Genomic DNA, 27,035 nt, shown 5'->3' on the forward strand with positions numbered 1-27,035 from the left:
AGGGGCGTCGGGTGTCCATGTGAAGTGACACACTCACACCTGGTGGCTTGGTGGAACATGGGGTAGTGTCTCCAACCTCCTGGCTTCCCTGAAAACAGGGTCCCAGTGAAACTACCTCTGGGAGGGCAAATGACTGCTCTCTTGTGGGCTAATTCTGACCAACTGTGGGGCTGGGGAGAGAAGGGTACAATCTAGGGACACTACCTGCCCAATCATGGGATGGGGCAGTGGTGACTGCACATTTGGCCCACCCTGCCCCAGGTCACCGCTGACCCTGACCTCATCTGCCTGATCTGCTGACCTGGTCTTCTCAGATCCTTCTCAAGGTATCAAATACCTTGAGAATCACCTGAGGTCAGGAGTTCGAGACCAGCCTGACCAACATAGTGAAACCATGTTTCTACCAAAACTACAAAATTAGCTGGGCATGGTAGTGCATGCCTGTAATCTCAGCTACTTGGGAGGCTAAGAGCAGGAGAATTGCTTGAACCCAGGGGGCAGAGGTTGGAGTGAGCTGAGATTGTTCCATTGCACTCCAGCCTGGGCAGCAAGAGTGAAACTCAGGCCTCAAAAAAAAAAAAGTATTTAATTATTCAAATCACTTTAAACCAATTACTTTCTTTTGCCTTAGCCTCACAGAAAGCAATATGATCTCTGAAATCATGGGTTTGATGTATTAATTACATTTTTTTCCTAAGTTACATGAACACACATACATAATGTTAAAATTTGAAATTCAGATCCTCACATGTATCCTCACATAGCCCACAGCGTGCAAGGCCTGGCCTGAGCACAGGCCAGTCTCAATCTAGGTTAGGAGAATGCCTTGCTCAGTGAGGTCAGGGTACCGTGGAGCAGAGCCCATGGCTGCCCAGAGAAGTAGAAGGAGGCGGAGGTTTTCATAAGGGCACACAGAGGGTTCAGTTTGGGCCATGGGCTAAGTGCCCCTTTCTTCAGCATGGGCTGGAGTTTGGTCCTTGCAGTTCTTCAGCAGCAGGTAAAGCCACCTCCCTGCAAATTCCTCCTGGGATGGGCACTGGAGTCCAGTCTAGAACAAGCAGTCTGACTCTGTCCCTGGTCACTGTTTTGCTGAAAGGTGGTAGTTCTCTGCGGGCCTCAGTTTCCCCATCTTGTACAAAAGCGGTGGGTGAGCCAGAGGGTCCTCCCAGCTCCACCAATCAGACTGCAGCACCTCTCCCCATCCCCACCCCAAGCCCCAGTGGCATCTAGTGCTCCTGGTGACCCTGGGCTCCAGACAGGCCCTCGAACCCCCCAGGTGAGCCTCCCCTGATCCCTTCCTCCCATACCTAATCAGGGGCCTCAAGTGGTGTCCGGGGTGCATATGAGAGATAGGGCCATCCTGTGTGACAGCTATAAAATCTGATAATCAGCTAATCACCAGCAAATTAGCATCCCATCTTTACATAGAACAAATATAGTATTTACGTAAAAGTTGTTAGGAGTTTCTCTCTTTTTAATTAGCAGAAATAAATGCAAAATGAATGGTAATTAGGCAGCTGATGGATTCGGTAGTACAATTATGCCTGCGGCAGTGCCCCAGTCCTTAAACACTGCATGCTCTGAGGAATCAGAGGAGCCTATTTATATGATTTATTTATAAAACAAAGCTAACAGGAACAGAGGGGCGAGGTCTGGGCACTGCTAGAGGAGGGGTCTTGGCTGCAGAGCAAGGCCCTGGGAGGAGAGGGAGCTTCAGTGCCTAAGGAATAAGGCGGAGGGGGTTGCTCAGTGTTGAGCTATGAAAATGCACCACCACAGCCCCCGTGTGTCTATTTCAGGCCAGGCATGCCTTGCTGGGAACGGCCTCCCTAGCAGGAAGCAGGCTAGGGCAGTGTGAGGGGCTGGGAGCGGCTGTTTTTATACTCTTGTCTGTCTCTTTCTCTTCCCTGGTCCCTACTTCTCTCTTTTTGCTGGCCCTATACTTTCACCGAGCACTTCTCTGTGCTGTACCCCTGAGGTGCAGAGTGAAGGGAATATTCTTCCTTTCCTCCCAGAACTCCGGAGAAACCAGATCCAGGAATAATGCAGTTCAACACAGTGGGAGTAAGTTCCAGAGCAGCAGAGCACCCAGTGCTGTGAGAGTACAGAGGCAGGAGCCCAGAGGAGGCTGTCCCGAGCAAGAGGCACAAACTGGGTTTTGAAGGGTGCTCAGGAGTTTTCTGAGACGGTGGCAAGTAGCCAAAAGACCTGCGTGTGAAAAGGCAGGGAGGTAGGAAACAGCATCATGTAACTGGAGGACAAGAGCGTACCGGGGGTGGGCGATGGAGAAGCAAGCAGGGTCTTAGATGCCATTCATTCTAAGGGTTTGGACTTGATCCTAGAAGCTGAGGAAAGGTCTGAACCAAGGGAGTGGGCAGCCTGTTTCCACTGACAGCTCTTTTCTTAGCTTCCCCTCCCCCACCCCAGAGTCAGCAAGGGGGCCAGGTCGGCAGGCCATTAAGAGGCAGCTGGTCCGGCTCATCGGAGCAGGAGGCTAACCTGATTACAGGGACAGGAGGTCTGTGTGGGAGGGTAGGGAGGAAGGGAGAGTAAAGGGAAGGGGGGCATGCTGAGCCACCCCTGGGTGTCCGGAGTGGGGGGCCCTCTTCCCTAGGACATAGTCCCTGGCCCTGCCCCCACCCCACTGCCTCACCAGGCCTGGGGGAGAGGAGAGGGCATTGCCTGTGGGGCCTCATCGCCTTCTCCCCAATCCAAAACCCAGCTCACCACTGATTTGTGCTGTGACCTTGAAGAGCCATTCCCAATTCTGGGCCACACATTGTAGTCTCCAAAACAAAGTCTTCAATTTGAATAGGGGAGAGGCAGCAAATTCGGTCCCCAGTCCTACCCCATGTAGTATATTTTTATGAGCATGGGTTGTCTAAACTTTTAAGAATTTAGGTGGGGCAGAGACTCTCCAGAATGCCACAGTCCTCACTGCTCCCTCCTGCCTCACTCCAGCCCAACACAAAGGCTTGTGTGGTGTACCGCAGGCAGCAGCTGAGTGGAGACACCTGCATGCGGACCTGGGCTCAGACAGACAGAAAGTCCCGCCGAAAAGGCTGGTGATCAGACTAGCTTCCCTGCCTTTGCAGGAGGCGACGTGGAAGCCGCTGCTGCACTCAGGGCTTGGAGTGGAAAAGCAGCCCTTCCCTCTCTCCAGTCACTACCCTGACTCAGTCTGCCGGCCTCTAAATGGGAACAATATTACCTGCCCACCTAAGCCCCAGGATCATTAGAAAGCTCAGAGAAGCCGGGGCAGGTGGCAGTGATCTGAAAGTCAAAGCCCTGGGTAGTGGTTTAACCGTGACTTTGAACACTGCAGGTTCTGAAGGATTTCACAAAGGGAAGTTTTGCACTCCCCAGCGCAGACAGCTCTCAAACCTCCGGAGCTTCCCTTTAAAACAGCAGTGCTCAAAGGTCTTTCAGCAGCCCGGCAAGGTCTAGAAATGGTGTCTGAGCTGCTATCTGCCATCACTCTCAGAAACGCGCTCTGAACTTGTAAAGGAAGACAAAGATCACACCGTACCACTTCTCTGCTCTGTAAGTTGCGCTCCTGCCTTTGGCCAAAATCAATACAAATCTGCACTATGATTGTTCCACCAGCACAGGGGCCAGGCCCCTTTCGATGACAATCCAGCCCTGATCGGCAAGGAGGGTCTCCCTTTATCACACAACTTCAGCCCCAACTCAGGGGGCAGCGGGGGGTGGGGTCGTGAATGAGGGGGACAGTGCAGGGGAGAAGCCGAGGGGGCCGTGCAGAGCTGCTCTAAGTGCCTCTCCAAAGACAAGCCTGGTGCTATTCATCAACTGGTTTTCAGGGCTGCGAGAAATCAATGGCATTTGTGCTGCAAACTCATCATTAGGACAGGAAAAACTCTGCAATGGAATTGATTTGTTTAAATATAATAACACAATTTAACAGAGAACTGTGGGGGTGGGGACTGAGGCAAAAAAAAAAAAAAAACAGGCACGACAGCTCAGAGAACAGGGAAGTGAACCCCTGAAAAACCCTCTAGTGTGGTTGCTGAGCCCCAGTGCCACCCCCACCTGTCCCCCAAGCCCCTGCCACCAAGGAGGCCAGAGTGGGCATGTGCTGTCCCCCTGCATGAAGCAGCGCAGGACTGGTCTCAGGTATGTCCTCAGTGGCCTGTGGATGGGCCCAGAGGCCTGGCTGGTCATTGCTGCATTGCTCTTGGAGGTGACTTTGCTTGAGGAATATTGGTTCAACTCAACAAATTCCTATTAGGCATCCACTGTGGTCTGAGCACCTGTGCAGGGCTGTGGGGGGCATGGGAAGAACTCCTGGCCATAGCCTGAAGGCATTCCATGGCAATGGGGTGGGTTAGGCAAGAATGGGAGGCTGGGGCAGACTGGCTTCCTGGGGGTCTCAGGAGATGTCAGGCGGGGGTGTCGGGGGATGCTAGGGCAGGAGGAAGACAAAGAGGGAACAATCTGGGCAAAAATGCAAGGACCCTTCTAAGAACTGGGAGGGCCCCATTTGGAAGATGGTGCTCATTTCATAGGTATGGTACCTGCCTGATGATGACTGATGGGAGCTGACTTTATTGATCCTTAAAATGTTCCAGGACCCTGCAAACACTTTCTAAGTGTCACTTCATTGAATCTCACCATTCTGTGAAGGACGGACTACTGTTACCCACATTTCACAAATGATGCCATCGAAGCACCAAGAGGTGAAGTGACTGCCCAAGGTCACACAGCGAATCAGTGATGGAGCCGGAATCACACCCTCATAGGTATGGCCCCAGCGCCTATGCGCCAACCATGGCACATTCCTGCCATCATTGGGCCTTGGCCTGCATATGAACTGGGGAGACAGACAACGGCGTCTACTGGGAGCTGGGGCATAAGATGCACTGGGCAACTGCATGGCAGCAGCTTAAGGGGGAGTCTGAGAAGGGCACAGAGGGGGCACTGCATCCATGTGGCACCCAGCTGCAGCTCTGCTGTGGGCTCAGCCCTGCATACTGGGTAGGGTTGGAGTGTTGACTGGAAGGAGCTGGGCCTGGTACTCGGGGTGTCCCCAGACCCTCCACATGACCTTGGGGTCTGAGGGTGGAGGGCACAAGCAGGCTGGTATCAGGGAAGGCCTGGGCAGCCTCTCTGAGCTCAGGAAGGGTCTTAATATCAGCCTGAAAATTCTGACTTTAGGCATGGTGATGGGGAAGCCAGGGAGAGGAGTGGAGGGCTGGGAAGGCCTCAGGTATTCAGAGGCAGGTCGATGGTCATCAGCAGGGGTGGCATGGTGAGGGGGGTCACAGATCCAGAGACGGTTAAGGGGGCCAAATTGACTGTTGGATGTGGGGGTCAGGGAAAGTGAAGTATCAAGGATAACCCAGGCATCTTCCTGCAGCCCTCTGAGGGCTTAGATGCCCAGCTTCACTGAACCAACGGCCGTCTGCATCAATATGAATTGAGTCAGGAGCCCTGGGAGCACTGTGTCACTCTCCCAGGAGGCCCTGATTTCGGGGAGGGCACTGTAGGCCAGCAATCTGCCACCAACTCCGCTCTGTCCCCTGCCGACCTTTCTCCTTTGTCAGCAGTGTGCTCCATCATTGCACCGAAAGGGCTGGCACAATCCCTCCCGAATGCCCAGGCCAGGGCTGGGGGCAGGGGCTTGCTCTGTTCTTCCTCTTTGAAGGAAGAGGTTTCCTGAACGTCTCCAGAAAGCTGGGAGCAAAGCCACAAAAGCCCTCAGTGCAAATGGGGAGACTGAGTCCTGGTGAGGGGCAGCTCAGAGTCCATCAGACAACTGCAGTCACAGCCTTGAGCAAAGAGCCCACCAGGTGTTCATGCCCCTCCTGCTGGCAGAGGGGAGGGAAGAGAGGAAGCTGCAGAGGAAACTGGAGCCAGGCCTTGGGGGATGGGCAGGCACAATCTGGCTGGGGGAGGAGGTCTATGAGGTGTGGGAAGGGGCCGACTGCACCAGCAAGCCCCTGAGCCAAGGAGAGGATCCTGTGGGTTTCGGACTGGGACCGGTGGACTCAGGCAGGCCTTGCGTGGTCAACCATCCTGGTTTGCCCACAAGTGACAGGTTTCTGGGACACAGAACTTTCCATGCTAAAATCGAATGGTCCCAGGCCAACTGGACGGTGGCCACCCTGGTGGGGATGATGCTGAACTCTGGATTTCAGTTCAACCACTCTCTGTGTCTCAGTTTCCTCATCTGGAACATAGAGCTTATAACCGTTCCTTGTGTATGGTTGCTGGGAGGTCGGGGAGAGTGACATTAAATAATGTATGTGAGGTGCTTAGTATCCGCACAGCATCTGATAAAACTCATCAAACAAACGGCAGGTGGCCACTGCTATTACTCCCAACTGCTGGACTATTTTTACTACTAGGAGTACCAGCTAACACGCACGAAGTGCTTACCCTGCACCAGACTCTCTCAGTGCTGTGCATATGTTGCTACTCTAATCCTTACAATACTTACAGGGAAGGAAGTATTATCATCCCCATTTTTAGAAAAGGACACTGAGGTGTGGAAGGGCTAAGCACGGCCCATGCTCTCACAACTGCCAGGCACAGAGTGCTGAAAACCACTTCTTTTTCCACTGGAATGACCCCAAAGCCTGGGAGATGTCGGCCAATGTCAACATGGTTCTGGTCACACTGACCCAGGGCAAGAACTGGACAAACACGGCAGGCCACTCTGGAGGTGCCCTTGGGATAAGCAAGCATCGCCTGTTTTCAGGGAGGCCGAGTCCCTAATCCTCAGCCTGGGTCTTCCCCTGCTGGTCCAATCAATCTAATTTAGTTGGGTAAGGAACACCCCTCGATGTGCACAGGCCTCCTCCTAGCCCCAGGGGCTCAGCTCTTGATCAGGCATGTTCTGCCCACTGTGATTCATTCTGCAACAACACTGCAAGGTCAGATTCACGCCCATTTCCCAGATGAGAATACAGAGGCTTGGAAATGTGTTATGGTTGCACAGCTGGATCTAAACGTGTCCAGCTCCAAAGCCTGGGCTCCTCTTGGTGGCTGCTGTGACAGGATGAACACCAGCATGAGGGCGGGGGCCACGCCACATATGTCTGGGTCAGGTATGGTGCAAGGATAGGTGAGCACTAAAAACTCCAAGGAGGGGCAGAGTCCCCTCTCTTAGAGAGCAGGGGAAAGTCTGGCAGCTCACGTACCCACGGGTGGAGTGGCCAACCTGGACAGGCACTGCACCCAGGGAGAAAAGGGGAGGGAGACCAAGGCTGAGGCAGGAGCCCATCACCCTGCTACCTGGAAAGGAGGGAGGCTTGCAGAGACCCCTCTTCAGACTCAGAAGCTGAGCATGCAATGCCTCCTGCCCAATCCCTAGGAAGTTCTCAGTGCAAGGAACTGCAGGTTTGCAAAGCAATTAGCTTCTAGCACCCAGGAAAAAGGTCGCTGACGGGGCAGGCGGGCGCTGGCTGAGCAGGGGCCCTGGGAAGCTGGGCCGGTTATTTTTAGCATGTCAATTCAGGAGGGAGGAGGCCCTCCTTCCCACCAGGTAAATGTCAGTGCCACTGGCAGCCCCAGCCAATTAAAGCAGCTGGAGCCAAAGAGGGAAGACAGAGACTGGTGGCCTCTCCTGCTGGCCCCCAGCAGCTCCTGCTAAGGGCTTGCTCCGGACTCAACCTGCCTCCTGGCCCTGAACAGGAAACCCTGGCTCAGTCCAAAAAGGCTGACCAGGGGCCTGGCTGGAGTCCTGGCTGGGCCGTGTGATCCTGGCCAAGTCTCATGCCTTTTCTTCTCTGACTCTAGTTCCCTCTCTGGAAACCACCCCGCCTCCAAGCCCACCTGATATTTTGAGTCAAGGGTTGTGAAGATAAGAGAAGCTTGCCACCCCCTGCTGTGGGGTGGCTGCTTTATTATTCCAGAAAAGAATAGACTTCCCAAGCAGGAACCTGGGCCAGCCCAAGCTGAAGGGGCCTGATCTGGCCGCTGTGCAAACTGCTGGGATTTGTGCAATCCCTGGGACTTGGAGTCCAAGGAGCCCGTGGCTGGCGCTCTGCTGATAGGAGAGGCATGAGAGAGAGGCTGCTGAGGTCAGTGGAGGCTCTGCAAACACAGACTGGGCCAAGCCCAGGGCTACGGGGAGGGGCCACACCGGAGAGGGCACCAGGCACCCAGAGCGCTGGCAGCAGGCCTGGCACTGGCATGGCATCTCCTCTGCATCAGGGTCTCAGCCTGCACAGCCTTGGGAAGGAATACTGTCCCCTCCACGTCCCCAGCAGGAGGGATGGAGGCGGAAGGAGGGAGTTGGTCACAGAAAAGAGAGGGGAGGCACATCTCCCATTTTACCCGGGGAGCCAGATCCTTAGTCCGTAGTGGGGGCTGCCCCAGGGACCTAATCCCTCATTCTCCCAGGCTGGTCCAGCCTGGCAAACACCAGAAATCACAGGGGAGAAGCCCCGGGTCTAGCAGCAGCCTCCTGAGTCAGATGAGGAAGCCCATCCTTCCCTCAGATCCCCAGCACCAGCTCACACCCTCCAGAAGCGGACTTTCACTGAGGCACTTCCCCGCCGTGGCTCCCAGGTGCCTGAAGCTCAGAGGAGATGCAAGGGAAACTGAGGCAGAAAAGTGGGGCAGTGATCTACTCAGGGGCATTTAGCAAGTTAGAAGCAAAATATAACCTTCCTCCTTCTGCTGTCTCCACCCCCCGGTGCATGTCCAGCCTCATTTCTTGCACTGCACAGGCCCAGCCTCCACAAAGCCCCCATTATCTGCCCACAGTGTGCCTGCCGCAGGGTCTTAGCCCGGCTGTTCCCTTTGCGTGGAATACTTTCAGTTCAGTTCACAGTCTGGTCATTCTTTGGGGCCCAGCTGGCACTCACCTCCTCCAGGAAGCTCTCCATGACCCTTAAGGCCCTCACAGCCCCTAGACCGTGAGTCAGCAGCCTCCCAGACTGTGAGTCGGTTGGACACCCCACTGTGCCCTTGGCAGGGGGCTGATGAGGGAAAGGGCAACCCTGGGTTTCCTGAGTCCACTTGCCCTCCTCACCCGCTTGCCCCTTGTCAATCTCACACCAGGTCCTGATTCCGAGACGTTGTCTCTGGCCCTGACTATCAGGTCTGCAAATCCAGGCCTCACTGGGGCTCTCTGGGTAAACTGATGACAGGATAAGCCCTTGCTCACAGTGGTGAACCTCTTACAGCAGGAGGCAGAATGCAAACGTGGCTCCATGGAGCCAGGTCTGCGGGCTCCCGCGCAGCTCTCAGCCCTGGTTCTGGGTGGCTCTCCATAGGTCCCCAGAACTTCCTTGGCCCCTTGGGGTCAGTCCTGCCTTCCTGCAGATAGAAGGCTCCTATCAGTGCTGCTGCTGGTCCCTGCCCCTGACAGCCTCTGCATTCCCCCTGTAGACTAAGCAGTTTAGAGTGGCCCTGCACTCAGCTGAAAGCCTGATGGGACACCATGTTGGTTACCTTAGGGCATGCCCTCCTCTCCCTGGGCCTCAGTTCCCTCATCTGTGCCATGAGTGGGGTGGGCAAAATGATTTCTAAAGACCATTCCTTCCAACATGAGACAGGCTGTGGGTTTGTTTTCATTCCAGTAAGGATCCCACCTTGTGGCCCCACCCAGTGTCTATTACTTGCTGCAAGGTCATTGAGGCTTCAGAGCTAGGAGCACAGGGCACAGGCAAGGCTGTCCTCTACCCCAATGTGTGGCTTGGGTGTGTGGCTCATGAAACAGAGATAGACAAACTCCAGAGCTCAAAAAGAGACAAGGGAGCAACCATCAGCGGGAGGGAGAAGAGCCCTCAGTAAGTAACACCCAGGCAAGTCTTTACAGCCTCACACACCTACCAGAGCAAGCACACACCATCCATAAGGCATCCCTAGGACTCTGGGAGAGCCAGAGGGAGACCCAGACCCACCTCTCTTAGGAAAGACACTGCCTACCTGCTCTAGCCTCTGTCCCCACCATGAGCATGCTGTGTGTCCCTAGGCTGGTCTCTGAGCCTCTCTGATCCCACTGAGTCACTGAGCAATGGCCACTGCAAGGTCCTGAGCTGAGGTCAGGCCCATGGAAGATGGGGTTAGGGGAGGTGTGCAGATGGTGGCACCTGGCTCCACCCTCGGTCGCTTTATCTTGCAGCATTTGAGAAGACTGGCTTTTCCCTCTTGGTAGAAAGCTCTAGTGCCTGGCCCAGCAGAGGTGCCTGGGTTGCTGAAGGGGCCGTGGTGGAGCCTGAAGGTCCGGCCAGTAGACAAGCCCCCAACCCTGCTCTTCCTGCTGCCACAGTTCCTGGGTGAGCTGGGTCTTAGACTGACCACACCTCACCCTTGCCCCAGCTTGGAGGCTGAGGCCGGCCCTCCTAGCTCTTACAAAGGCACTGCCACTGCTCTACAGTCTCTTTTGGCTCCCCACTCCCTGAAGGATCATGGCCAAACTCTGTGGCCCAGAGTTCGAGGCCCCCAGGGGCTGCCTCCGCTCCTGCTTCCAGCTGTGGCTGAATGAATCTTCCTCCCCAGCTGGACTGCCCTGACCAAGTTGTGCAGAGACCTCAGAAAGACCATACTCTTCCACTCTGTATAGGGCCCCCACCCACCTTCCTCCTCCACCAGGCAGTCTTCCCTGGCTGCCTCCTCCAGCATGAGGAAAGAGCTGCACCTACCAAGCAACCCTGCACTAGAGACTGTGACCTCTGCTCAGACCTCTGGACCTGGGGCGGCGCTCTCCCAGCTCAACTGCAGATTCACTATTGGACACCAGCGGGAACATGAGGAACATGGTGTGGGAACATGAGGAAGTGCTCAACCCCAACCTGGCTGACGGAGAGAATGGATCACCCACCCAGCAAACACGTGAGCACCTATGACAGGCACTTTGATGTGGTAGAGAAAACACACATTATGGTGTCAGATACAACTGGGCTGAGTACTAGCTCCACTAATAACCTGCGTGACCTTGGCTAAGTTTCTTAGCCTCTCTGTGCTTTGGGTTTTCTCATTTATACAAAAGGATAAGTCCCAAGTTCAATGGGTTGTTGACTCCCTTGAAGACTGCAGTTTGTAATCCCTGACCCACCCCAATCCTCTGATTTTACAGACCAACAAACAGATGCTCAGAGAAGGGCAGCAACTTGTCCAAGGTCACACAGCAGTTCTGTGAAAGGACTGAAGCTTGAACATAAGTCCTGCTCAGAGGGCCCGCCAGGACAGTAGCCCAACTATGCTGACCCAGAGGGGCATCCTACCTTGAGCAGGAATAAGCAATGAGCTGCAAACCATTTCCAGCTCCAGGCTGCATTGCGGTGTTATGGAGTCAGTGCAGGCTGCAGAGGCTGGGGTGGAGGGCCTGGGCTGCAGGCCACAGATTCCATGCAGTGGGAGGAGAGATGTGCGTTCTCAGCTGGCGCTGAAGACTGACAGGCATGCCATATGCGGACCCTGGAATCCCAGCTCCGTGTGGCCACGGGCTGGGCTCTGGCGAGGCCTGCTGTGAGCTGGGCTTGGCATTCAAGGTCTTCACAGCCAGCCCCAAACCGCCTGTGTAACCCTGGAAGTCTGCTGACTGACAACTTAGGGTGTACATGCTGGCAGCCTAAAGCCACACACGAGGGGCTGGAGGGGCTGGCGAGGACAGCACAGCCTTCAACCCAGGTGGCTGCCCACAGAGCTCTGAGCAACAGCTGTTCGGGATTGCCTGGTATGAAACCCAAATCCAGCCCAACCCCAATCCCCGATCTCCTTCTCCACCTTTTCTTAAAGACCACACAACCATGCCGCTCCTTGGAGGGAAACCCTTCTGTGTGCCCACAGCTCTGGAGTCTGCCCCTCCCCACTCCTGCTGCTGCCACCTTCACCCCACATGCTAGAAAGTGCCAGAAAGCACTAACCACGCTCTAGGAACGGCTGTGAGAGTGCCCTGGCTTACTTTGCTGAATCCCTAACAACTAGAGGGATAGTCTCCCCATTTTACAGATGAGAAAATGGGGCACAGAGAGGTGAAGTCCCTAATCAGAAACCACAAAGAAAGGAGTAGCAGAGCTGGAAAACCTCCACACCTCAGCCCAGTCTACAGCCGCAATCACGCCAGAGTCCTCCACACTCAACCACCAAGTGTGTTTTGAGTGTCTTTCTGAAGTGCCATCCATATGGAACCGTTTGTCATGCCCCTGACATGACACCCTCTCATCTGGGGCCAGCCTTTGCCCGCGGTTGCAGCCCAGGCCAGCTCGGGCCTCTCATCTCTGCCCCAGGCTTCAGAGCCATGTATACCTGACCCTAGTGTGCCAAGCCGCGTGAACTGGGTCGCATCACTTGTGGGGAAAAGCAGCGCTGGGCTCGTATCTACTCTAGCTGGCTGGACCTCCACGCTCCACCAGGCCCTCTTCAGCAACCCACACACCTCTCGTGGGCCAGGGGCTGGAGCTGTGTACCAGAAGGGAAAAGCCAGTCTTCCAAAATGCTGTAAGACAAGGCGGCTGAGGGTGTAGCCCAGGTACCACTCTCTGCTGCCACTGTCTATACCCCTGCCTGATGTGGGTCTGACCTCAGCCCAGGAACTTAGGGTGGTTGTACCTCTGAACCTCTGTTTTCCTATCTAGCAAATGGGAATAGGGCCTTTCAAGAGCTCTCAAGGGTGTGAAAGGGCTTTGCACACTATAGAGAATTCTATAATGCAAGAGGTTACTGCAGCTACTGAAGGTATCACAGAGCAAACGTTGGAAGGGAGAAGCTGGGGGTCAAACAAGTCTGTATGACATCTCATTTGCAGGAGTGAGTTTGCCAAGGAGAGATAGGCAAGGGGCAATCAAGACGGAAGCTCTGTGAATAAAACATACCCTCCACATACACACACAGCTGCAGCTCAGCCTCCACCCAGGCTGCCCAGAGTCCCCCAGGAGCTGCTGGAAGCTTTTGCCAGTGAACAGCTATCAACCTGGGAACTGCCTCTTCTTGTTGGAACGAACCCTGCCTTGTGTGTGTATGAATGCCATGTGCTTGTGAGAGCTACGTATCTGTGTGTAGTTCCAACATGAGTCTGTGAATGTGTATGTGAGCAAGCACGTGCATGCAAGTGTTATCTGCGTGCATTCACCTGGCATGCAGAAGCAACATCTGTGTACATATGTTTGTGAGGAAGTACGCATTTGCACGTCTGTGTGTATTAGCTGTGCACAAACTGCCATTCACGTCTGTGTGAGCATGCGCATCCGGCAGGCTCCACCCCATCTACTGCTTCCGTCTCCGACACTGTAGCTCACTTTGGGGTCACCTCCCCAGAATTCTACCCCAATCCTCTGAATCCTCTCCACGCCACTGTTATGGAGCTTGCCACACCACTGCACATCACTGGGATCTCTCTGCTTCTCCACAGAGCAGAGAGTGGGACAGGCACCTTTCCCTTGCACTGTAGTCGGTGCCTAATGCAGGAGTTAATACACAGTAAGTGTTTAATACAAGCTTATGAAAACTTACTTGAGGGGTGGAGGGAAAGAAAGCCTTATTCAGCCTACAGAGCCCTCCTCTAGAGGGGGCCCTGGCTGCCATCTTGGAGGCACCGGGAGGCCAGGCCTGGTTCCTGCCACATCACATCATAAATGGGTCATGACCACAGACTCACCAGGAGCCTGTCACCTGATAAACGCCCCCCTCCCTTTTTCTTGAGTTGGGACAGGATTCGGCACTTCTGAGCATACCCATAATTGCCCTGATCCCCACCCCCAAGAGGAAGCCAGGAGAGGGAAGCAAGGCCAGAGGCAGAGTAGGCCGGGGGCAGTGGCTGGCGCACTTGGAGCGACACACCTGGACTTGAACCCTAGGAGGCAAGCTGCTTCCTGAGTGTGGTTCAGTTTTCCCACGTGTACAATGCTGGTGATTACAGCAGTGCCCTCACCTGGCTGCTGTGATGCTGAAAGAGGTACTAGCTCTACGGTGCTTTGCACAGTACCCAGAATACAGTTAAGTGCTCGTCGTGTGAGAGGATATCACTGTTTTCCCATGGACTAGAGTAGAAAGCTGAGGCCCTCTAGAAGGAAAGGACTACGCAAGGGTACACAGAGAGTTGGCAGCAGAATAAAATCCAATGTCCAGATCCCAGGTCAGGGTACTCACCACCCTCCACTGTGGCTTCCTTTGAGAGGAAAAGGCCAAGTAAGAAATAAAGACAGAGAAAGTAGCCCCATCCCCTCCCCGGCCCTCTGGACCCTGAAACAGCACCACACACTGCGGGTGGCCCACACACCCTGTCTGCCCCGCATCCACAGGTACAAGCACCAGAGGGCTAGCCCATCCTGCTTACCTGCTCAGGCCTCTGCCAAAGGACCAGGACTCAAGTCTGCTGAGAGCGTCTGGAGGAGGAGGAGGCAGCAGCCTCAGCAGCAGTACAAAATCAGAACACAGCTGCCGTGGGTCCTATGGGAGAGAGGAAAGACGACAGTGAGCTCCAAGCTCTGACCCTGTGGGCACGCCCTTACCCACTTTAGGGACCTCTATATCCTGGCTGCCATCTCCTGGGAGATGGAACTGTCGCCCCAACCTGGAGCTACCCCTAGACACTGGATACCGCACCCCTGCCACTGCCAAATAAAGGTGAGCTCCTTAATGTCACATCTGAGGCCCCAGCAACAGCCCAGCAGCCCTGCACCCCGCAAGCCATGGACCACAGCAGCAGCCAAAACTTCCCGCTTGCCACTGGGCCCCAGTCAGCCCAGCCCCCCAGATCCCTTGCCTTCCAGCCTTGGCACACGCCAGGTGGCCCGCTCAGAGCGCTTCTCGCCACTTCTGTCTTTCAAGGGCCCCCTGGCCTTCGAGAGACTCTGCTCAAGTGCTTCCATGGAGCCTTCTCCCACCTGCCCCTCCTTGCTTGTTCATCCCCAGCGGGCTGTGCACCTGGCCAATCCTGCCTCCTCCCACCTCCTCCCGCTTTGCACAGGCCAATCTCCTGCTCCAGGCCCAGCTCCTGGATATTGGAAGTGAGGTCTAGTTTCTCTCTGTCCCCTGAGCTGGTTAACAAGGACCACAGGGACTCCCTGATGGATGAATGGTGCAGTGAAAGTGTGCAATGAACAAAAGGAACAACACGGTTGACTGAAGTCAGGAGGCCTCCCCTGTCCCTTCCTCTGTTCCATTCTAGAATATGGGGTCAGGTTGATAAGAAGAAAGAGACTTGGTGAGGTTGATCCTTTTCCTGTCATTTTACAAATGAGGAAACTGAGGCCCTGAGAGGGAAAGGGTTCCGCCCATGGCAAGGGGCAAGACTGGAGTGAAGTACAAACCTCCTCAGGGACGGAGGCTGTGTGGCTGTCTCCCCCTAGCTCCTGTGTCTGCAGACTCCTGGCCTCCCTGACTGTCCAGGGTCAGGTCGGCCAGAAAGGCAGCTTCTGGACAAAGGAGAAGGCAATGGGAGGCCCCTGGGGTGAAGAAAGGGCAGCAGGAAAGCTCACAATCAGAACAGAACGATCAGCCTCATGGCCCTACTTCCCCTGACCTGGGGGGCCTGAGGCTCAGGGCAGACAGAAGGGACATCACGGGAAGCCCCCTTCCCATGTCCATGAGATGAACCTCCTGCCCATCTTCAGCTGGGCCTCAGTAAAGCCCCCTTCTGCTGGTAGGGCACACACTAGTCCCACCACTTTGGAGAATAGTTTGGAAGGGTCTCTTACTCTGCGACCTCTCCCATGACCCAGCAACTCCATGTCCACAGAAAAATGTGCATATGTTCACCAGAAGACATGTGCTAGAATGCTCATAGCAGGGCCATTCATAACATGCAGAAAATGAAAACTTCCCAGATGGCCGCCAACCACAGAATGGGTCAACTGGTGTTTCCACAAGACAAACTGCTGGACAGGCTTGGGAATGCGTGATCCACAGCTTCATCTAACAACACGGGTAAATCTTGCAAACATAATGTTGACTTAAAAAGCCAGGCACAATAGAGAATGCACTTACGAGATCCATTTATATAAAGGTCAAGAAGGGCATAAAGATTCTACGTTTTTAATAGATGAAATACGGCAGGGGTCCTCTGGAGTTCCTCCTATCAAGAGGCGGAGTCTGTTCTCCACCCGCAGAGAGCCAGCCTTGAGAGTGGTTTAGATCAATAGGATTCAGTGTGAGTGACATTTTGTGAGTTACAGAGACTAGGCCTCGAGAGATCTTGCCATTTCTGGCCTTGCCTCTCTTGGGAGCTGCAGGCCATGGAGGGGGGTGTCTGTCTTACTGGAGGCTGGGTAACTGCCCTGGCAACAGCCAGCACCCACTGCCCCTGTGACTGAGGCCATCTGGACCTTCCAGTCCAGCCAACTTTCAAGGTGACTGGAGCCTCATGAGCCCAAGGGAATCAGGGGGGAAGCCCAGCCAAACCACAGAATTGTGAGGTTTCATAAATGGTGGCTGCTTTAAGCCACCAAGTTTTCAGGTGGTTTGCTGGGTAGCAGGAGATAACAGCAGGCTGCTGGGAGTCAGGACAGTCAGTATCCTTGAGGCAGGCAGTGACTAGAGGGCACAGGGGCTCCAGCAGGGCTGCAATGCTCTGTTTCTTGACCTGCCTGGCAGCTACAGAACCATGTGCCCTTCAGGATAATTTGTCAGGCTACAAACTTAGGAGATACACACTTCTCTGCATGAATGTAACACTTCAATGGGAACTAAAGACAAATCTTTCCATGGCTCTCTGCCCAGGTGAATCAGGTCAGTCCCGCCCTGACTGGCCGGCCTCTGTAGCCCATCCCCAGTCCTGCAGGCTGTACCTCACTCTTCTGTACACACCCACAGGCTGCATCACACCTCCACTCCAGGATGCCCTTCCCCTTCCTACCATGCTAAAGCCTGTGGTCAGGTGGCACTTCCTCCTGGAAGCCCTCCCTGACCTCCCCAGGCCTTGCCTTGGTGTCCATACTAACATAGCTCTCTCTCTGGGGCTGGGTCTTCCCCAGGGTGTGTAAGTCTCTCTTCTGCCTCCCCAGCTCTCAGACCTCTCCAAGCAGAGGCTCTATCAGGGTTGGGTGGCAACCTTATTCCTCTTCCCCCAGGGTCGAGACACCCTCAGCCACACTGTGATGGCCAGAGCAGGCTTCAGGAGAGGATGGGAAACACAGGGAACTGGCCATCACAAGATGGGTCAACTGCCAGCACCCAATGGGGCCATTCTCTTTCAGGGGCCCAGCTTTCTCCCATAGAGACCAAGGTGGGGCTGAATCTGGGGGTGCAGCAAGGCGCTACAGAGTGCAGGGTTTATGGGGGTGATTATAACTCCCCATTTTGCAGTAGCCCACGATGCCCAGTAAATGTGTACCACTCCTCCCCTTTTAATTCTCTATGAAAACAAAATGGCAAGACCCATGGCAGTCTTACAATGCTGCAGCCTCTGGCGAAAAGACGCGAACTGCTGGGCAGACAGCAGGAAGAGCTGTAATGCCTGACAGAGTGGACATCAGCTTCGCCAAATTCTCCCTGTATTGACCCCATGAATTTCCATCAGCCCTGAGTGACTGAGAAGGCGGAAGCCCTCCCCCATCTGACCTCAGGTGAGGGACTGGCTGGGGCCTCAGCTGATCCCCAAAGCCAGGGCCTTAGCCTGGCCGCCCCGCTAAGGGCCTCTTGCCCCACACACATCTGCAGCTCCAGCTCTGTCCTAAATAGATATGTGGCCTCTGGGGAAACCCCCCAGCCCTCAGTTCCCTGCAGTGTCACCTAAGAGCTATGGCTGCCACAACGATCTCTGATGAGCCAGTTTTCTCTCCTGTGGGAGGATCGGAGTCCCCAACAGGCCAAGGTGGTGCTGAGGCCCAGCCTCTTTCTGCCTTCCTCGGGGTCCCCACTGTACCAGTGATAACGCTTACCAACTATCGGATGATGCGGCCACCTCACACGCTACAGGCAGGCCACATCACCTGTCACCTTCCTGCCTCCCACCTCCAGGACCCTTTGATAAGAGAGGAAGCTCCTTACCCAACACAGAGGCCCAAACAAGCCAGAAAGTGGCCAGGCTGGGAGAGGGAAAGACATCAGATCCCAGGACACACGGTCTATCCTGCGGCAGAGAGAACTCTAAGCACACAAGGGCAGCCGGATAGGTCACAGTCTAATTTCAGAAGCAGCTCTGGACTCGAGCACGCTTTCTACAAGTGGATCTGCTACCTTGGGAGGTGGTGAGTACCTCATTCACAGAGGCATGCAAGCAGAAGGGAGCTGCCACGTGGTGCTGTGGGTGCTGTAAGCACCAGAACAGAGCTGGATGTGTAGTTTCCAAACTTCTCTGATAAGAATCACCTGGGCTGATAGTTAAACCCACAGCTTCCCAAGCCTCTGCCCCGGGAATGGAAGTCTATGGGTCTGGAAGGCAGCCCAGAAATTTAAATTTTTAGGAAGTCCTCCCAGGTGATGGTCTGCATCTGGAAAGTTTGGGGGAGCACTGGCAGATGACCCACCAGGTCCCTCTGAGTCCCTTACTCCACTCCACCATCCACACCCCATCTGGAAGACACCACTCGGGCAGCAGCCTTACTGCGTAGTTAAAATAAACATGATTTAGAAGCTTTAGAAGGGGGCAAAGATGTCAGGGGGAGGGGAGATTCTCAGGCCTCGGTGATGCCGGTGGCAGCTCCTTTCTAGCCCCCCTGGGCACCCCAGAGCAATCCAGAAAAAAAAGCTTAGCACTGCGGTGGGGTGGGGGGGGTGCTAACAGCTGTTCAGCTGCTGCTCAGTGAGGCCCCGGAAAAGCAATTATCTTGCTCTTAGCAGAGAGGAGCTGGCTTTTACCCACCCCTTCCCTCCCTCCCTTCTCCCTCCCACCTTCACACACACACACACACACACACACACACACACCACACCACACACCACACACCACACACACACACCCAGGCCAAGATGCCGCGGCTAGCTCTGAACCCACCTCCCCCCACCCCCAGCCTCCAGATTTGTCCGACTCACTCCACCTCCATCCTCAGAGCACATTTCCAACACTTAAATCATTTAGCCCGCTAAACCGGAGACGGCGAAATGGGTGCTATTTCTTAAAAACATACAGAGAGCATATTAAATTATTGATAGCCATTAAACAGGGGGAAAAAATTAAACAGCTCTCAGCTCTTATCAATCATTCATGCAGTTTCCACTGGGGTGTTTTCTGGAGAGTGATCACTCCGGCAACCTGGGGAGCCGGCTCCTGCCGGGCAGGGAAAGCTGCCGCTGGATGGAAACGGAGGGGGCCGCTCAGTCCCCAGCAGTCAGGGGGGCAGCGCTGCCCTGGGAGGCAGTCGGGGGCAGGGGGCAGGCCGACAAGTCAGCCTCTCTCCATTTCCAGGCTCCCGCCTCCTCTTCACCACACCACTAACAAAGGGAGACTCCAGCACTGCCTTCAGGAACCCCCTTAATTAAATCCAGCCTGCTTTATGGAGCTGATGTTACAGATCAGTCCTGTAGCACCCACACAGGCAAACAGGCTCCAAATGTGAATATACTACACTGTCACGGGACCCATCAATGGAGATGGGGCTCAGAGGAAAGAGGGACAGCCTTGGCCAGTTGGGGTGCCAGGGAAGCCTTCACCAAAAAAGCTATTCTTGGGTACATTCTTGGATGAGGAGCAGAAAATCGCCCAGACAACAAGTTGGAAAGGGCATTCTTCTCGAAAAAGGTGATAGAATAACTCAGGCGAAAGCACGGCATAGGGCACTGCCCGTGTCTGAGCACCCACCCTGCCAAAAACAGCCGGTGGGTGGGGGCCTGAGCAACACAGTGGAGTGTGGAGCAGGCTGGAACCTCAGCCTCTCCTCCAGGCACTGGTCACATTCAGGCCAAGCCAGGGGAGGGAAGCACGAGGCCAGCACCCCCAGGTGTGGACAGGCAGGAGGCTGGGGTTCACTCCAGCTGCCTGGCCAGCGGCACCTCCACCCCGCACAGCAGATCCATTTCCTGGCTCTGACTCAGGACACCTAAGCCAGTGTGACGCAGACACAGAAGCTGTGGGCCCAGGATGCTGCCGGTCTCTCGGCCACAGACAGGCCTGGCAGAGCTGCCCTCAGGAGACAGGCTCCCTCCTGCTACTGAGCCATGCCAAGGACCTCGCCACCAGGGCTGTGGGAGCCAGCAGACACCTAATACCACCCAGCCTCGCTGCTTGGGGACCATCCACAACCAGAGGCCACTTGAGGCTCCGAAGCCAGGCAGGTTGCTGCAGGGAACAAAGAGGCTAGGCCCGTCCCTGCCCCAGCACACAGGGCCAGCTCTGCATGCTGAAAGCTGTTCAGAAGCCTTCACTCGCTGCCTTGCTGAAGAGACCAGGAGCTCAGGAGCTGGGAGCCGGGAGGAGGCGCTGCCAAGTGTTGATAGCACCCTCGCCAGAGAAAGCTGCTGTCACAGGGAAACATTCTGGGGAGAGCGGTTGTTTACCACCAACGCCTGGGACTGTCAAGAAATAATCAGAAGAAATTAAATTTGCTAAGTTGTGAAAGATTTAAAGGAACCCTCCCTCCCCAAACGCCCAGACGTTTTGACCCGGACAATCAGGCTGCTCTGTTTTGCCTGGTTCCAGGAAAGTGTCTTTAGATCTGCAGGAATGGGCTAGTGGTAGGTATATGTGTACAATCAGCCAGGATTGGGAGACAGGGCCCCAAGTTCTGCCTGGGCTGCGCCATCAACCTTCCTCTCTCTGGGCCTCGTATGCTCCCCTCCCCTGCACATGACAGATACATATTCCAGGCTCCTTGAGCCACGCTGATCTTACCCTGCAGGGGTGGTTTCCAGGCTGCCTGTCCACAGAGCCTGCCAGGAACACAGAGTTCCTGAAGCCTACCCCAACACCTCTGCTACCTCACTTGGGCTTCAGAAACTTTCAGTGATGGAGCCCAGTGGGTCTGAAGTCATCAGCCATTCCCCTGCTCCCACACACACCCACGCTCACACCTGAATTGCTACAGGTAACCCCCTCCCTTTAGTTCAGCCTCCACACAGGAACAAGACCCATGCAGAGCATAGGTCCAACCTAGCACAGAGCAGGCTGTCAAAGAAGGTCTGCTGACCAGCAGAATCAAGACAGGAATGGGCAAGTGACCCCATAACCCAAATCAAACACACCTGTCCCCGCCTCAGGCACCAGCCCTGACTCCCCGCTGCCAGCACGTCCCACTGCCAAATTCTCAAGTCCTCTGAGTCCTGTGCTTGTGAGTTGTGTCCACACTTCAAGAAGTCCACACCCTCCATACTCCAACTATACCACAATTACTCATGCCCTGGATGTTCATGCCCCAGGGCCTTTGCATATGCCATTGCTTTTTCAGCCCAGCCAAGTCCTACTCTGGGTCAAGCTCTAGTTCCCCATTTGTAATGGCTGCAACACTTTACACTAGACCGAGTTCTGGTCACATTCGTTCCAAACACTCAAACAAACCACCCCAACCCCCAGCCCGCAGGCCTAGCTCCGTTCTTCCTAATAGCTAACCTACATCACACCTGCTGTAATTTTAAAAACCATTCCCTGGATACTCGGTGAGATGTTCTCGGCCAACTGTAAGTGAAACTGTATTCTTGGAACTCCCTAAGCTGAGGGAAGGGGCAAGCTTGGGAATTTCCAGGTGAAGCCAGCAGAAATTGGCCACAAATGAATCATTAACTCTCGAGTCGAGAGCTCTGAGTAGCTGGTGCCAAGGTCTCAGGCTCTGGCCTGTATGGGCCCACTTGGTCTCTCTTGGCTTAGGCCTGAGGGTGTGCCTCCCCCACCACCTCAACCCCTGGCGATCTGCTACACCCCACAGCCACTGGCCATCGAGAGCAAAGACTGTGTGGCCAGAGAAAGCCAAACATCTTACACCTTTCCCCAGAAATGACTCCAAACTTTTGCCCACACACTTCTGTCCTTCTGGAATGCCATCCCTTCTGGTGAGCTAAATCCTCTTTGTCCTTCAAGGCCTGGCTCCAGCCTGGCTTGCCTCCTCCCTTGCCTGCCCACCTGGACCCCATGACCTCTGAGCCCCTGCAGCCCTGGCTGTGTCTACCAGCTATCTCCTCCCTGCCCTAGCCTGGGTGCCAGGGCCTCGTTTCTTCAGTGAAGCCCCTGCTGGGATGGGGACACTGCATCCTCTACTCGACCCTAGCAGCCATCATTAAGTTGGGCACAGACTGGGAAGCCCACAGCTGATGGGGACTGCTCATGGGCTCCGTGCACAGGAGCTGTGCAAGGGGAGCAGGTGGGCTGGCAGCCATCTGCAGAACTGTGCGAGCAGCCCCTCGCTGCCAGTAGCCACTTCATCTGGAAGCACAGTTGAATATATGGCAGATGATGTATTGATATCACACTGGGATACCTGTTAATGCGGTATCATCATGTTTCCACGCTTCATGTCCATCGGTCATGAAGTTCATGAGTTCAAGCCCTTATTCCAGGCAGCTTACAGGAACGATGGTGAAACTGGAAGCCCCAGACTGCAGTGCTGGCAGTGGGGGTCTGCAGTCCTCACCTGGCTCAGGTAAGACATCATGTCCCCTATGGGCCTTCTTTCGGAGGCTCCAAGCCAGCTGTGGTGCAGCCACCATGTGGTTCAAAAGAAACAGGAGTAAATGTAACTATTGGCTTCCTATCACGGGGCTGGGCGGCTGCAGGGAGCACAGCATCCAGAGTCCAGGAGCCAGCTCCTTTGCAGCACCAACCCCCTCCTTCCCCGGGGAACCTCTTGCAGGCTGAGGCTGCCAGTTTCAGCATAGCCCTCTAAGCCCTCTAAGTTCAAGAAAAGCTTGAACTCTTCTTCGGCGGGACTGATGGACATCAAGCCTGGAAACACAAATTAAACTCACTAACAGGTATCCCAGTGTGGTATGAATGCACCACCCGCCATGCATTCACCTGTGCTTCCAGACCGCGTGGCCACCGGTATGGCAATAAGGCCGGCAACAAGAATAACAAATACCACCGATTTGAACAGCTGCTTTGCGTCGAACTCTGTGCTAAGCGCCACCCGCATTTCTCCTGAATCCTCCCACCATGCCATGAGGTCGACACTACTCTGAACATGGCTACTGGAAAGAGGAGGAATCTAAGGATAATAAGAGATGCAGACGAAGATGAAGTAAGCTTCCTGCATCCCAAGGCCGGAGGGTGGCAGCATGTGGGTTTGGATGCAGGCATCTGGCCCCGGCCCGGCATGCCCCCCCACTGCCAAGTCCCCAGCACCCCTCATCTCCTTTGCTCAGAGCTGGAACCAGTGCCGTGGAGACCACCCTCCAGCTTTCACTGAACCTTTTTCTCATCTGACCTTCAAAACATTCATGAGACCCCTGGTGAGGGTCATCATTGCCATTCTACAGACGGGGAGACTGAAGTCTGCTGGGGGAAGGAACTTGACTTCTCTAGCAGTTTCTGCACCCCCTTAGTCCTCACAGTAACACCATGAGGTGGCTGTTGCTAAGACCATTTTGCAGGTGGGAAAACACTGAGGATAGGAGAGGCAGAGGGGCTGTCCGGGACCACATGAGGGCAGCAGGGCCTGCGTTTGTGCACCGGGCTGCCTGACTCTTGCCTGGGCTTTTCCCATGAGCCAGGGCTGCCCTCAAGGCCTGGCCCAGAATATGGGCGAGCGCGTGGGCATAGTGGGGAGAAACAAAGGGCGGGTGAGGAACATAGCGTGGGGGTATGGGGAAGGCCACATCCCTCCCTCACAGCCTTCCCTCTCCAGCACCACCCATATGGAGGTGAGGTGGAGATGTGAGGACAGATGAGGCTCCCTCCCCACTTCCTTCAGGACTCCTGGGCTGGGGCACTCCTACACTCATTTACAATGGCAGAGAGTCTTATTTGTGAGCCTAACAATCAGGCAGGGGCAGCCCAGCCACGCTGGGCACTGGGTGTGTATTACATGCAAGGATGTGAGTATGGACAGCACCCATAGTGAAAAAGACAGAATGAGGTAGTAGCTGCACGCCCACACGTGTGCACACAGACACATGCACAGAGGTGTGTACACCCCTTACCAGTACACATCCACGCTGGGACACACACAGGACAGTGAACAGACATCCACCTCCCAGAGCCACCAACAGACTGACCCAGAGAGAGGCAGCCCAGAGGACATGGGCACATGGATGCCTGCAGAGTGCAAGCAGACACATACGTGTGTGCCTGGACACACCTGTGTTCATCTGCACACAGGCCAAGAGCAGCACACACCTGCATGCTGGGCTAACACAGCTTATGGGCTGCAGGCTGGGGTGTGGACAGCCTCAGGTGCACACACATGAACAGGGGCCTTGGTGGTGTTCAGCCCCAGGAGCCAGGCAGGGGAGCAGGTGGGCTGGCAGCAAGGTGGGCTTGCAGAACTGTGCAAGAAGCCCCTCACTGCTGCTGTGCTGATGTACTCAGGCCTGTCCAAAACAGCCCCATAAATCAGGATTCTGCCTGCTGCAAGCATTTAAATCACTGTCCCTGGGATGCAGAGCTTAGAACAGAGAAGCGGCCAACATCAGGCCCTGACCCACCATCTGTGTGTATGAGGAAGAGACAGGTGGTATTTGGCTTTCCCTCCACCCAAGGCCACCTCCCCACCCTTACCCCCATGAGACCCAGGTCTTGCCAGCCCACTATGTCCTGTCTCCCTCAGGCCTTTCTTCCCCATCCCACCTTTCTTCCCTCACTCTCAGCCTGAGATCTCAAAGTGCACCACCAGCCTGAGCACTGCCCTCTCATCCCCAGTGCTGAAAGCTTCTCAGCAATTGGCACCCTAGGACCTAGGTATGGGTGGGTGGGGTGAACAGTCCATTTCTAGACCATTTCCAGATAGGAACACTGCAGGCTGTCGTCAGATTGGAGCTCTGAGCGGGGATCCATACCCAGCTCCACTTCGGATAAGTCTTCCCGCTTCTCCCAACCTCACTTCCCCTGTCTATACAGTGGGGACTGGAATGGGACCTCCCAGGGCTGCTTGTCCTGAGGATCTGCTGCCTAGGGAAAAGCTCCTCTGTGGATGCTGATTAATTATGACTATTAATAATACAACCATCTGTATCTCACAGTGGAGCGAGGATCATTAAAACTGGGCCCTATGCCCCAGTGGCAGAATAAATGGGTCTCTGGGTGGACTGGGGTGTCAACACTAGCCTGGAAGCAGATCACTGGTGACTGTGTTGGGAGGGGCTCTTTATGCTGCACAGACAGATGCCGAGAGGAAAGACGGAAAGGCAGGCAGGCGGAAAGAAGGTGGAGAGCTGGCTTACTAGATAATAAACAATAGACAATTACCCCATGCCAGGGCTCCCAGGCAGGACTCTGTGCCTGCCTCTGGGACAAAGCCACTGGGTCTTTCCACCTCTTCTCACAGCAGGGCCCATATGCTCCAGCTGTGGGAGGTAGTGAGTGCCATTTTCTGTCCGAGTAGTTTTGGAGGCTGCTCTCTGCGAGGGTCGGGCCAGTGCCCTCCCTGCCTCCTTCAAGCTCTGCTCCAAGTATCGTCCATGGATGGAGGAGCCTTTCTGAATGCCTCCACATAGTGTGGGAGTGATGGAGATGGTCCTTCCGCCCACCTCCAGGAGGGGTTCAGTGTACGTCAGACCTCACCCATTCACTTGAACGCTCCTTCGTGGTGAACACATCTGCATCCCATGTCACATTCACTAGACTGTGAGCTGCTCTGATCAATCCACCTCTGTGAACACCATCGGCGGTCCCTCCAGAACCCTCTCCGTGAGCCAGATACTTAACCCGGTAATTCTCACAATCACCCCATGTGGCGTTTACTCCCATTTTATCAATGAAGAAACTGAGGCACAGAGAGAGAAAGGAACTCACCAAAAGTCACATGGCCAGGAAGTAGTTGAAATGCAAAGCAGGCTGTTTGGTTCCTACGGTCTAATCCACTAGGCTACAAAGGCTGACTGAATGAATAAGGCTTCAATACCAGGATGCAGAAAGTTTTGAGCTTTCTAAGTCGAAGGTGAAGTGGCCAGAAGAAGGGTGTCATGGGTTCAGGCCAGATCTCTGCATTAACTGGCTGTGCGGCCTCAAGCAAGTCACTTGCTCACTCTGGGCTTCAATTTCCTCACCTGAAAAAAGTGAGCAAATGGGGTTGTCCCATCCCCTGGCCAGATGCAAAGGCAGTGAAGAGTGAGCGCTCTGAAAATGATCAAAGAGCGTGATCATGAGGGCTATATCCACAGCAGCCAGGACTTGCAAAGCGGAGCCCAAGAACAATGCATGAAGGATCTGAAACCAGGGCTGTCCTAGAAAATCTGGGGCACTCGGCCACCTGCACGATGCCTGCCGTGAGGTAGTGTTACATGGGCTGCCGCCAAGCCAGGCCAAAGCACCTCTCCAGTCCCCTTTGTCGATCATTCTTGGGTCTCATCAACACACTTTCTGGGTACCTACCCTGCATCCAACCCTAACAGGGACGGGGTATGGAATGCACAAGGGCTTCCCAAGTTCCAGGGCTGAGTGTTGACCCTCCAGCGCCTGCAATGTGACTGGGCGATGCCCACATACAAAGATGCCCAAAGATCACCAGCTAAGTTCCTACAGGAGCTTCTGGGCTCAATCACCCACTGATCGCCAGGCTGGGTGCTGGTGATGCAATGGGGGCAGGATCTAGCTTGGGGGAGCACATGAGTCACAAATAAAGGCTTGTGTGCCCCCAGGCAGGCATTCCCACACCATGACAGGCCTTACCAATTGGTCCCCACACTCTCTTACAGAGCTCCTTGTAGCTTCAGAATTACTATTCTATACAGCACTCCAGGCTGTCACTCCCGGGAAGAGCATAAAACAAAACCTACAGCACTTGATGTCCCTGTTAGTGGAGCACCTACTATACATTCTGCTGGGTCAGCCATGCCTGGGAGAGCTAAGGCCTGGTCTTGGTCTCTGGCCTGGGAGATGGCAGCTGGCTGGTGTCAAGCTTAAACCCTCAGTTTGGGAACTTTAATGGAAAGGCACACAGGGCCTGGGGGTAGGGGGATTTGGTTTGCTACAAAATCCCAGCTTCTTGGCCAAGACTCTCCACGAGAGTGGTTTCCCCTGGCCTGGACCCCAGGATAGGACTTTCTGTAGCCCTGCTATGTTAGGGAGTGTGGCAGTCACCTCTGGGTGTTGTGCAATGGAA

General features: G+C 54.8%; 1 protein-coding gene across 11 annotated transcripts in view; it reads right to left on the bottom strand.

Annotated features, from left to right (window-relative positions):
* ZMIZ1 (zinc finger MIZ-type containing 1) overlaps positions 1-27,035 on the bottom strand; it is a 241,271-nt gene that overhangs the window by 176,818 nt on the left and 37,418 nt on the right. For all 11 annotated transcript variants that reach the window (XM_078345481.1, XM_035267860.3, XM_078345479.1 and 8 more), the window contains one exon: positions 14,249-14,361. The gene's annotated coding sequence lies outside the window, so the exon portion shown is untranslated. The remainder of the gene's footprint in view (positions 1-14,248; positions 14,362-27,035) is intronic.

Source organism: Callithrix jacchus, chromosome 12, assembly GCF_049354715.1.
Source record: "Callithrix jacchus isolate 240 chromosome 12, calJac240_pri, whole genome shotgun sequence".
NCBI classification, from domain to species: Eukaryota; Metazoa; Chordata; class Mammalia; order Primates; family Cebidae; genus Callithrix; species Callithrix jacchus.